Genomic DNA, 11698 nt, shown 5'->3' on the forward strand with positions numbered 1-11698 from the left:
CTTTTGGATATACTTTAGAAATGGCATGGACAAAGATACAAAAGCCAAGTTCAATGAATTGTAAGCACATGAGTTTGGTTGGAATGGATCAATTTGTTATACACGGACATCCTGAAAAAATAAGGCTAAAAAGATTAGAACAATTCAAATTGTGTTGGGAGCAGAATACCAGAGGTCAATCATTCTATTAGTCGATCAAAGTCAATCTTCAACACGTGTCTACTGAGTATAACCATGTGCCAGATGTTGTGTTTAACACTGATAATATAAAGCTAAATATGGTTTCTCACACTATTAGTAGAATTACAAGTAGCTATCATGTGATTAAGTATACTGAGGACTGGAAAGGTTTTCTGGAGGAACCCTTGACTGAGATGAGTATTGAAAAATGATAACTATTAACCAAGTAAATAAGAGGCAAGATTAGAAGTGAGAGAGATGTGTATGATAACTGAGTATCAGGAAAAGGACAAAAGGAAAGACTCAGAGAGAACATGACATAAAGAGAAGTGCTAACCCTTCCATAAGCTTGAAGTTTAAGTGTAGAAACAAAATTCAAGAGCTACATTTAGAAATTAAATTATTATACACCACTATTAATAGAAAATCAAAACATAAATATCAGCTCACAATATTTTATTCTTACAAAAATTGAAATCATTCTGTGGATTTTCTTTATGTAATTATTTTGCATAAGCAACACATTCTTCATGATACTTTTGAGTCTAGTAGTCACATTATCACAAATTGTTAATTAACCTAGTTTATGTGGTATGTAAGCATCACGAGGGCAAAATCTTTATCTCTTCTGCTCACTAATGTATCTCAAGATCCTAGAACAGCACCTGGCACAGATAGAGTATTTACAAAATATTTAGTAAATAAAATTAATGATATATTAATATATTATCAGAAATAATTGTTTTATGTACTAAGTGCAGAGAACTAAAAGAAAGCCTATCATTGATTCTCTAAGTTCTGAGATTCATAAGTATGAACTCTGTGGGAGAATAATGGTTTCATATGTCCTTCTGAAATTACCTTTTGGAAATGATTCCAGGGAGCAAAACTCCTTCCCACTCTGAGTGTTCCATATTGTCTGGGAAAGGCTTCTTACAGAAACACACTGAATAAAAATCTGGATTGCATAAGAGCTCAGCCATCTCTCAGCTTTGAACGTATTTAAATGAGTCAAACGCTTCCTCTGAAAAGCCCTAATGTGGGAGTACTCAACTTCTGATACATTTTGGTTGAGCGCTATCAGCTGCTAGTCTTTTGCTACTAGTGCTCTTTCGTTTTTCATAGAAATACAAGCTTGAAATTTGTATAAGTTCATATATCAAATTTCTGCAGTTATCTTAGCCTCAAACTCAATATTTTTAAACTCTGAGAGTGGGGAAAATAATAACTTTTTGCATTTGTTCCTGAAAAATTAAATCATCACAATATTTATGATGGGTGACAGAGCTGTACAATGTGTATAATTGCCAAACAACCGAAGTCCTATAGTATACATTGTAACATTTTCTGAGAAATATAATGAATACATTCAAGACTAAACTATCTGAAAGGTCAAAATAAACTTTACTGTAGCAAGGATATATATTTTACAAGAAAAATCAATCTCTGTACTTCTGGTCCTCTTTTCTTTAGTTAACTAAAACACTTCAAGCACTTATTATGAGTAAAGTACTATTCATTTTCTCTTTCTCAAATATAGAAGAAATTCTTTCACAAATAGCATGTCAATCAAGGGACATCCCTTTGAAGAATAGATTGTGATAGCTGTTGTTTTCCATTTATTTTCTTTTCCTAAATCAGTCAATAGAATCTAACCTATCCTCTGCCTCTATTTAACCTATGATTATATTATACTTGGTTTTCAATATCCATTTGTTTATCATAACATAACTATGACTTTTTTTTTTTTTTTTTTTTGATACGGAGTCTCACTCTGTCACCCAGGCTGGAGTGCAATGGCACAATCTCGGCTCACTACAACCTCGGCTTCCCGGGTTCAAATGATTCTCCTGCCTCAACCTCCTGAGTAGCTGGAATTACAGGTGCCTGCCACCACGCCAAGCTAATTTTTGTATTTATAGAGAGACAAGGTTTCACCATGTTGGCCAGACTGATCTCAGACTCGTGACCTCAAGTGATCCACCCACCTCGGCCTCCTAAAGTGCTGGGATTACAGGCCTGAGCTACCATGCCCGGCCCAACTTAATAAACCCTTAGATGTAGGATCCATATATATACCTTCTGCACTGAGCCTTAACGGTCTCTAGGTAAGTACGTTGATATTTACTGATTCCCTACTATGTGATCCAAACTGGAAAAGAGCATTTAATAACTGATTTATAAAGCCTCTGTGCATAGCTCCAAATTTTATAGGTGAGATGAGATAAGACGAAATGAGGAGATGAAATAGGATACCAAATAAATGTCTTTTAATTGTGGACAATATTATGTTGTGATCAAACTAGATTGTGTGAGCTTGAATAACTCTTAGACTTACTGTCTGTCTTTGGACAAGTTTTTTAAGTATCTTAGAGTCTCCCAGTATCTCAGCTTTCTCATCTGTAAAATGGAGTTAATAAAAGTAAAGAGTTAATACATTAACCAGCTGATTTAGTCAGTTTAGGCTTTTATAGAAAATACTACATATTTGGTAATTAATCAACAATATAAATTTATTTCTCATAGTTCTGTAAGCTGGGAAGTCTAAGGTCAAGCTATGGCATGTTCAATGCCTGGTAAGGGCTGTTCTCTACTTCCAAGGTGACATATTGTAGCTGTATACTCCAGAGGAGAGAAAGCTATGTCTTCACATAGCAGAAAGGACAACAGGGTGAAAAGGGACCTATCTCATTCTCTCCAGACCTTTTACAAGTGACTAATCCCATCCATGAGGGTACAGCAATCATGACCTCATCAACTCCTAAAGACCCCACCTCTTAATACTATCACATTGGCGATTAAGTTTCAAGCCATGAATTTTGGAAGACGGTCAAATGATAGCATTTCATCCCTGGCCCTCAAAATGCATGTTCTTCTCACATTCAAAATACATTCAAGCCATCCCAATAGCCCCCAAAGTCTTAACTTGTTCCAGCATCAACTCAAAATCTACAGATCTGAGTCTCATCTAAATCCAATATGGGTGAGATTCAAGGTATACTTCATCCTGAGATGAGTTCTCCTCCTGCTGTGAGCTTGTGAAATCAAACAAATTATGTAATTTGAAAATACAATTGTGGGACAGGCATAGGATAGACATTCTCATTACAGGAAGGGAAAAATAGACAAGAGAAAAGAGGTAACAGGTCCCAAGGAAGTCCAAGACACAAGTTGAACAACCTCAAATCTTTAAGCGTGAGAATAATCTTCCATATCTGGCTTTTCATACACACTGGGGCATGGGTTGGGCCTCCAGCACTTTGGGAGGCCCCACTTTCACAGCTTTACTGTGGGTACAGCTCACACAGCCACTCTTCAGGAGTTGGAGTCGAGTGCCTGTGGCTGTCCTGGGCTGGTTTTACACTACACACTGGTGGCTCTACAGGTCTAGGGTCCTGGAAGTTGCCCTGTCCCCATGGCTTCACTAAGTACTGTCCTAGTAGAGGCTCTCTGAGGTGGCCTGTCCTATGGCAGCTCTATGCCTGGACCTGGAGGCTATCTGGGACATCATTTGGAATCTGGGTGGATATAACCATGCTTCCACAGCTTGTACACTGTGTATCCCTATAGAGTTAGCAGAACACACCAAGGTTTTCCAGAATCCTCTCTGGAGTGGAGGCCTGAGCCATACCTGAGCCCAGCTGAGCCACAGCTGAGGTGACCAACGAGCACTGCAGAGGGATGCAGGGAATGGAAGCTCGGGGTGGCCCTTCCAAGAAAGTGCATTGCTGCTGCATCCTCCAGAGAGAACCAATAATATGCCCTCACATGAGAGAAGGGAAGAAAGGGGTGAACTCATCTCCTCAAAGTCTTTTACAAGGTCACTAATCCTATTCAAGGGGGCTCCTCCCTCATGACTTAATCACATCCTAAAGACCTCACTTCTTAATACTATTGATATGGACAGGAGACAAGTAAATACTGGGTAGAAGAAGGCAGTTCCCAGCAAAGGCCCCACCCTCAAGCATGGATACCCACAGCCCTACATGGGAACAGGCATTCCTGTTTTCACACCCAGAAAGTTGCCTTTTGGCCCACCACGCCCACCTATCCTGTACCCATATAAACCCCAAACCCCCAGCTCCAGGTGAGTAGAAGAGCGGAAGAGAGGCAGAAAAGGAGAGAAAAGTAGGAATGTCAGGAGCCGTTCAGCTGGGGACCACTGGCAAATCAGCCACTGGATGGCCAAACTCCAGAGGAAGATCATCTTGCCTCTCCATCCCGTTTCCAGCTCTCCCCATCCCTCTCACTGAGAGCTAACTCACCAACCAATAAAACCCCTGCATTCACCATCCTTCAAGTTCCTGTGTGACCTAATTATTCCAGGATGCTGGACAAGAGCTGGGGATACAGACAGCTGTCACATTGGCCCCCTGCCCTTGCAGAAAGGCAGAGGGTCCACTGAGGTGGTTAAGACTTAAGTCATCCACGCACATCAAGGCTAAAAGAGCACACTGTAACACACGCCCACTAGGGCTCTGCAAGTTGTAGGCTCCTACCACTGGACGCTCCTGTGGGGACGGAGCCCAGGGGTGCTCGCCCCAGCTCCTGCACCTGTTCATCTGCATGTTCCCCCTCCCATAATGGGTTTGAGCATCAGCAGCAACTGAACAGATGAGCCACACCCATGTCACATCCAGTGAGGGGGATCAGGGAACTCTCCTGTTTCCCTATCACATTGGTGATTAAGTTTCAACACATGAATCTGGGGAGACATTCAGACCATAGCACTTGCTTAGAACATTGCTGCCACATAGGAAGGAATTAATAAGTAGCTATTATTAACAAGATTATTCCCACTGAAAAACCACAGAGCTCCTCATTGAACTTTGCTCCTGGTACGTAACAAAAATTTGGGGAGAAAAACAATCAATCCTTTCTCAGGTGATACAATTATCAGTTAAGCAATTCACAATTTTAAATAGATAAAATAAAGCAATTGCTCAGAATATGAACAATTCATCTTGGTGGTCAGATCAGATGACAATTTCTTTTAAGGCTCCTGATATTATATGACCACTGTATGATGCAATAAAAGTATTCTCCACAATAGCCAAATAGTAAATATAATGACAGCTTCAATTCTCAATATAGGATGATGGCATCATACCAGGGCCCAATTCAGAAAAGCAATTCAGAAGGAGCAATTTTGCAAAGGGTGCTAATGATCTAGATGACCTGCTTTCTGCTGCTTTGGCTTCTTCTAGGCACATAATTTATATTTTCTGTAAAGAGGAGAGGGAGTGCTTGACCTTAAGCAATCCTCCTTGAATATTCCTTCCTTCAAATTATGTTGTGAAAAATGAGTGTCAGAATTCCATTTCACTCTTGGCAAAGAAACCTAGTGGGGAAGTATTCTGTGAGACCATATGAGCATAATTTTTTTTTTAACCAAACAAAATTGTGAAGTAAAATTAGTTGGTAGAAACTAGGGTGTCTAATAGAGATAGCTACATAAATATAAGGCCGTCCCATCCTTATTCTGTTGTAGTAATGACAAGTGTCCCTTACAGAAATATAAATTAAATACAGCCCAATTCATAGGCAAATTGGAGGTCAAGTGTCCAAGATTCTACTCCATAAACATAAAGAAAGCTTTTTTAAAAATGAGGTAATTATAAACAGAACTGCCTCAGGCAAAATAAACTCTCAGTAGTACATCCATAGAATGCCTGCTTTTGAGCAAAATCACTTTAGATAAACTGCTTATGAAAGAAAACCAGAATAACCAAAGGAGGCAATTTATTTTACAACTTTGTATTTTACAAACCTGTTAAAAGCAGGGGACAGTCTATCAAAGATAATTGGCTCTGTTTTAAAATCAGGTGTGTGTTTTTCCTGAAAAAAAAAAGAAGAAGAAGAAGCAGGGTAGACTACTTCTGAACAAATAAAATTCAATCTGATAAAGTTATAATAGACATTTATGTGCCCACTGATCAAAAAGTGTGTCAGATCACAAAGAAACACAATTTTAAGAAGGGAAAACAGAACATATGTTTTACCCCTTTGAAAACTTAACTAGTTTATAGGATATCAGAGGACTGGTTCCTTGAACTCTAACTATTGCATTACCCCTGAAGTACAACTTACCATGAGAAGCAATTAAGTCTACAACTATAACCGCAGCCAACCTACAACTAAGTGTTGGCTGCAGAGGTAAAGGTTTAAAAAAAAAAAAAAAGATTTCATTTTCTGGTAGATGTTCCCATGAGGTGATAAGGAATGCAATGAGAGTAAAAGTTGTCACTAAAGCCTGCCTACTACTTGGATAAATATTAATGTGAATATTTAAGATTAGACTAGTATTATGCAAGTAGAATCGTCTGTTGGGGATATCCAATCAATTGCTCTGTACTTTATTTGGAGCAGAAGGCTGCCCTTTTGAAGGACATGCTTTTTGAAATAACTATACTCTTGTATAGTCAATCAGACCATGACTGTTGAGTTAATAAATATAACACAATTAATAATGATCTGCAAAATTATTTTTCAGTCTTGTAGGGATAGAATGAGTTTTACTTGGATGCTTTAGTCGGCCAAGTATTTTAAGATCAGAATGAGGACATTAATGGGATCCATTGGAAATTGCTATTGAATTTATGAAAATGTATACCCCTTTATCTTGTTTTGCAAACTATAAAGAGTAAAAGTCTTCACGGTATAATTAGAAATGTAAAATTCCATACTCTCAACTTCTAGTTTTAATGCCAGGTTTAAAATCTCTAATCATATTATACAAAAAATAATTTGTTCTAGATAAATTTTTGAAGCACTCTGATACATGCAACACACATTAAGTGTTATAAGGCCACATTTTAATTTTATTTTTTGCATGATGCTTCACTAACCTCACTAAAATATTTTGGCCATCTGGTGGTCCTTGTCAAATTAAATATCCATTAAAGCCTTGAAGGAAAGCCTATGTATTGTTCAGTGTTTCATCTCCAACACATTGGCTAACAATGGTAGAGTCTCTATCTATCTATTCCTTTGGGAACAAAAACTACAATAATGGGATTTATGCTTGTCCTCAACTTTTGGGATTAAGAATTGTTTCAGTGTATATGACATTTAAAGTAAAGAAACTTCATTGTCATGTCACCCAAGTAGAGTTTTACGTTATCTTTAATCCAACAAAGCAGTCAGAAACCTGCAGGACATTATGCCAAATGAAATAAGCCAGCCACCAAAGGACAGACACTACATTTTTCCACTTACATAAAGAATTTATAATAGTCAATCTAGCATAGAGCATAATAGTGGTTTCCAGGGCCTGAGAAGTGAAGGAAAAGGGAAATTGTTCGATGGGTATAATGTTTCAGTTGTGCTAGATAAATATCTTGTAAAGATCTGCTGTACAACGTAATGTCTATAGTTAACAATACAGAATTGTGCACCACAAATTTTTAAGTTAAGTGTTCTTATCAAAGAAAAGCCAAACATACAAACAAAGGGTCGTAGAGAAACTTTGGTAGATGTTGAATATGCCTATTACCTTGATTGGAATGATGGTATCACAGGTGCTTGCCTATGTTGAAACTCAGAAGTGTACATTTTAGACATGTGCAGTCCATTGTATATCAATGATACCTCAATAAAGCTGTTTTCCAAAAAAAGAAAAACACTGCTTCGTTCATTTGGCAGCAGATATACCAAAATTGGAAGGATACTGAGAAGATTAGCATGGCTCCTGTGCAAGGATGACAGGCAAATTCATAAAGCATTACATATAAAAATTTCTTATCTTAAAAAATGTAAAAAGAAAAATGATAATTAATTGAAAAAATTATGATAATTCCATGACCTTTAAAAAATTTTGTCAAAGTATTAAAAATTATCTTACTGTTGATTATAAATGTATATTAGATAAAAATTAGTAAAACTAATATACATTTAATATGTTATAATTTAAGACATTATAAACATGAAAAGTTTTAATGCTTTATTTCTCTGTTTAAAAAAATAGTCCAGCCTGGGCAACATGGTGGCATCCCATCTCTACAAAGAATACAAAAACTAGCTGGGTGTGGTGGCACATACCTCTAGTCCCAGCTACTCAGGAGGCTGAGGTGGGAGCATTGCTAAAGCCCAGGAGGTGAAGGTTGAAGTGAGCCAAGATCATGACACTGCACTGCAGTCTGGGCAACAGGGGGAGACCCTATCTCAACAACAACAACAACAAAAAACAAAAAAGGAGTCACCAATAGAGGTGAATACTACTTCTAATTCTAATTTATTTTAATCATTATTTTTCCTAGCTTCTATCATTTATTGATTTGTCCTGGTAGTACTCTGACACAGAAATGAGCAAGCTTAAAATAAGGGTAAAATAATCTTTTTTTAACTCAATACAATATGCCTTTTAAAAGTGGCATGGAGTAATAATGCACAGGATGGCTGTCTATAATATAATCTATAAGGCTGCCTTTCTAAGTCAATATGTGGGTAACATTTCCCTTACATCTATCCTATAGAATATTTTATACCACCGCCAGTACTAATAAAAAATGAACTTGCTGAGAAGTTCCCTATTGATAATAATATATACGCTTCTCTGAATGTATGCCTTACAGTGAAGCAATACTTCCATTCCTGCCCAAAGCAGAGCACTTTCAAACCTGACACCAATCCTGGTACTTAGAAACCTATAAATGATTATCTCAGCCACGGGCTACATAAAATAAATTAAGTTTTAAAGATCATAAAAGTAAAACCATGTGTCTAAACATATGGCATGTTCATTGGCAGTGTGAATGCTCATTATATGAGAAATCTCATCCAGTTTGTCAGGAAACTGAATCAAATATTTCCTGCCATGTAAGCCAAAGAGCTCAAAGCAGTCCCCCTAAGGTTTATGGTGAATTCACCTACTGAAAATACTTACTATTAAGGGTAACACAGAGGTAAGAAGCTAAAACCATAAATGAGGAAAAACAAAAATTCTAAAATCAGTATTTATAAGTCCAAACCTCAAACGATGCTCTTACCCTACTAGGAAAAAAACTGAACAATCCTGGTAATTAGCAGGTTGGACGAAGACTAGAATAAAAATGGTGCCAGGCATTTAGCCACAGAACATCTGTACAGTCTCCTATTAATGTTTCTTGGATGTTTTAAAACCATCTGGTTCCACAGCGAGGTCAATCCAGGAGGGAAGAAGCTTGGACTTCTACTTGCCACTTCTAAAATGTTTCTACCCTAGAAGTGATATATCACATTTTCCATTTATAGTTTATTAGGCACGTCAAGTCACCTGTGATTATCATCTTCCCACGTGTGTGAAGTAGAGTGGAACTCGATATTGGTGCACAGTTTGATGCAACGACTAGATAGGAATTTGAGACAGTGGGATTAGATAAATCCACCTCCTCCCCCTCAAAGTACTTAGCTACACCCTTGATTTATAAGAAAATGGAGTAGTCTCTTTGGGAAAATATTCAGACTATGTCCACAATTGTATATGAACTCAGTGGACTTAAAAATACTTAAATCGTGTAGATTGGGAAGGACTCAACTTGTGGTGAGGGACAATGAAAGGGGAATAAAGCACATGGCATGTTTGAGTAAATCTCAATAGTCAGGCCTAATGAATGGGGGCAAGTGATGGCTCCACAAATCGCTTATGGTTATCCGATAATGAACATGATTTTCTTCTATAATAAAAATGGTTTTCTTTAAGTTTCCTAGTAGCATAAATTTCTGTGGAGACAAATATCAGCGTTTCCCATCCTATATCAAAAAGTCTTTAAAGATACTGCCTTCTATAACTTCAGAGCAGTCAATAAGTATTTGCCCTTCCTTATCAAGAATTCAATGACAGCGGCTTATCAGTACTGATCTAGCATGCTCTCAAATACAAGAAAACATGTTAAAATCCCCTTCAGCTCATGTTTCTTCAAAATAGACACCAAGGTATCTTTATTTTTTAATTTATTTATAGTTCTTTTCAAATTGAAAACTAATAGAATATAATTCTGAGTATAAGATAGAATATGATTTTTCTAAGTGTGAAAACCATGGTAAACTTAACACAGAATAGACTTATTTTCTCAAACTGCTCTGAAGTTTACCTTACTGTTTTTTTCTTTTAAAAGCCAATATAAGAATCCTAAAAGAATTAAAATAATCAAATAAGTAGATAACTATTTTAATCCTCTTAGGGGAATTTTATGTCCAGCCTTCTCTAAAATGTAATTTCATGAGAAAATAGCTCAAATTCTAACCTACTGCAAGAAAGTTGTAGCATAGTTGTTTACATCACAAGAAATCAACCTAATCAGTCTCAAAAGATAAGAAGATTTGTAAATCTCTTAGTTCCTGTTTAAAATTCCATCCCTGATATTTTAATGACCTTAAGTTTTCAAATGCAAAAGATAAAATTAAGCTGTTTGAAACTTCACACAAATAACTAAACAAATAAACAGAATAAACAATAAATGCTAAATTTCTGTAAAGTACTGCAGCCTTTAGGGTTGAATCTAAGTTCTCATCTCATAAAATTCAAGTAATGCAAGCAGAATTAAAATCATTTCTCCCATGCATGCAATCATAAATAGTATGATAAATATGCTACTTTATTCCTTTTTTTTTTTCTCTCTTAAAGACTTAGTTCAGAAAATAGTTGGGAACTGAAACAAAATGATAGTGTCTCAGCAGGAAAAAGATGGAGAAAGGAAGAAAGGAAGGAAGATGGCAATAGCTAACAGTCCAGCAAGTGACTCTTAAATGGCCTCATTTATAATTCATTTAAGATCATCTTGATAGCCATACTATGCTGAAACAAGTATATTTGTTCTCTTTTCTATGATGCTACCACCCTCAAAAATCTTTACTGCAGCCTTTAAAATTCTGTCCTTTTAAAAAAGATGGTGGAGGTCCATAATTTAGTGGTACATTTACAAAAAGGGTTAACAATCAAACAGCAAAAAACTTCTATAGATTTAAGAGAGGGATAGTTCCAGTTTGTGAACATTACTTGTCATTCGTTCTTCCTCGAAATTGTACTACTTTTTTTTTTTTAATTAAAAGTCATTATAAAAAGTTATTTTCTCTATGTTCAAACTGGAACAAATGAGCTTACATTAAAGCTTATGGGATTTAAGTTAGATATCTGGAAGGAGCTGCTGACAGAGGAATCTGTTAAGCTCTGAACTGTAAACTTGGAAAATCTTTTTATTTGCTAGCCTTTAAAAGAAATATAGGGTGGTTTTGTCAACTAAGTTTGTTGAAAGACAGAATCTAGACGAGCTAACATTTCTTGGAACATTTTCAGCACTAATTTTCTCTGATTTGGTGATTATGTAATGAGAGCCTCATCACAAATATTTCCTTTCGTGCCCTTCCTATATTTTCACCCATCACCACCATTATTCCCCACCTCTGCCAAGTCTTGGATTTTTTTTTCCCCAAAAACAGCTCCAGTGTAGAAAAGATGACAAATTTCAATTATTCTGATAGAGAATGTATTATAGAAGGTATACATATTTTCAGTAAGGGAAATTAATGAGATTTTCTATGA

General features: G+C 36.5%; 1 non-coding gene across 1 annotated transcript; it reads left to right on the plus strand.

The window, feature by feature from the left end:
- The first annotated feature begins 7809 nt into the window (after nucleotides 1-7809).
- LOC123571981 (U6 spliceosomal RNA) lies at nucleotides 7810-7915 on the plus strand. Its single transcript, XR_006696338.2, has one exon. It is a non-coding gene; the product is annotated as a U6 spliceosomal RNA (small nuclear RNA).
- Nucleotides 7916-11698: the final 3783 nt, after the last annotated feature.

The sequence above is a fragment of the Macaca fascicularis genome, chromosome 2, assembly GCF_037993035.2.
Source record: "Macaca fascicularis isolate 582-1 chromosome 2, T2T-MFA8v1.1".
NCBI lineage: Eukaryota > Metazoa > Chordata > Mammalia > Primates > Cercopithecidae > Macaca > Macaca fascicularis.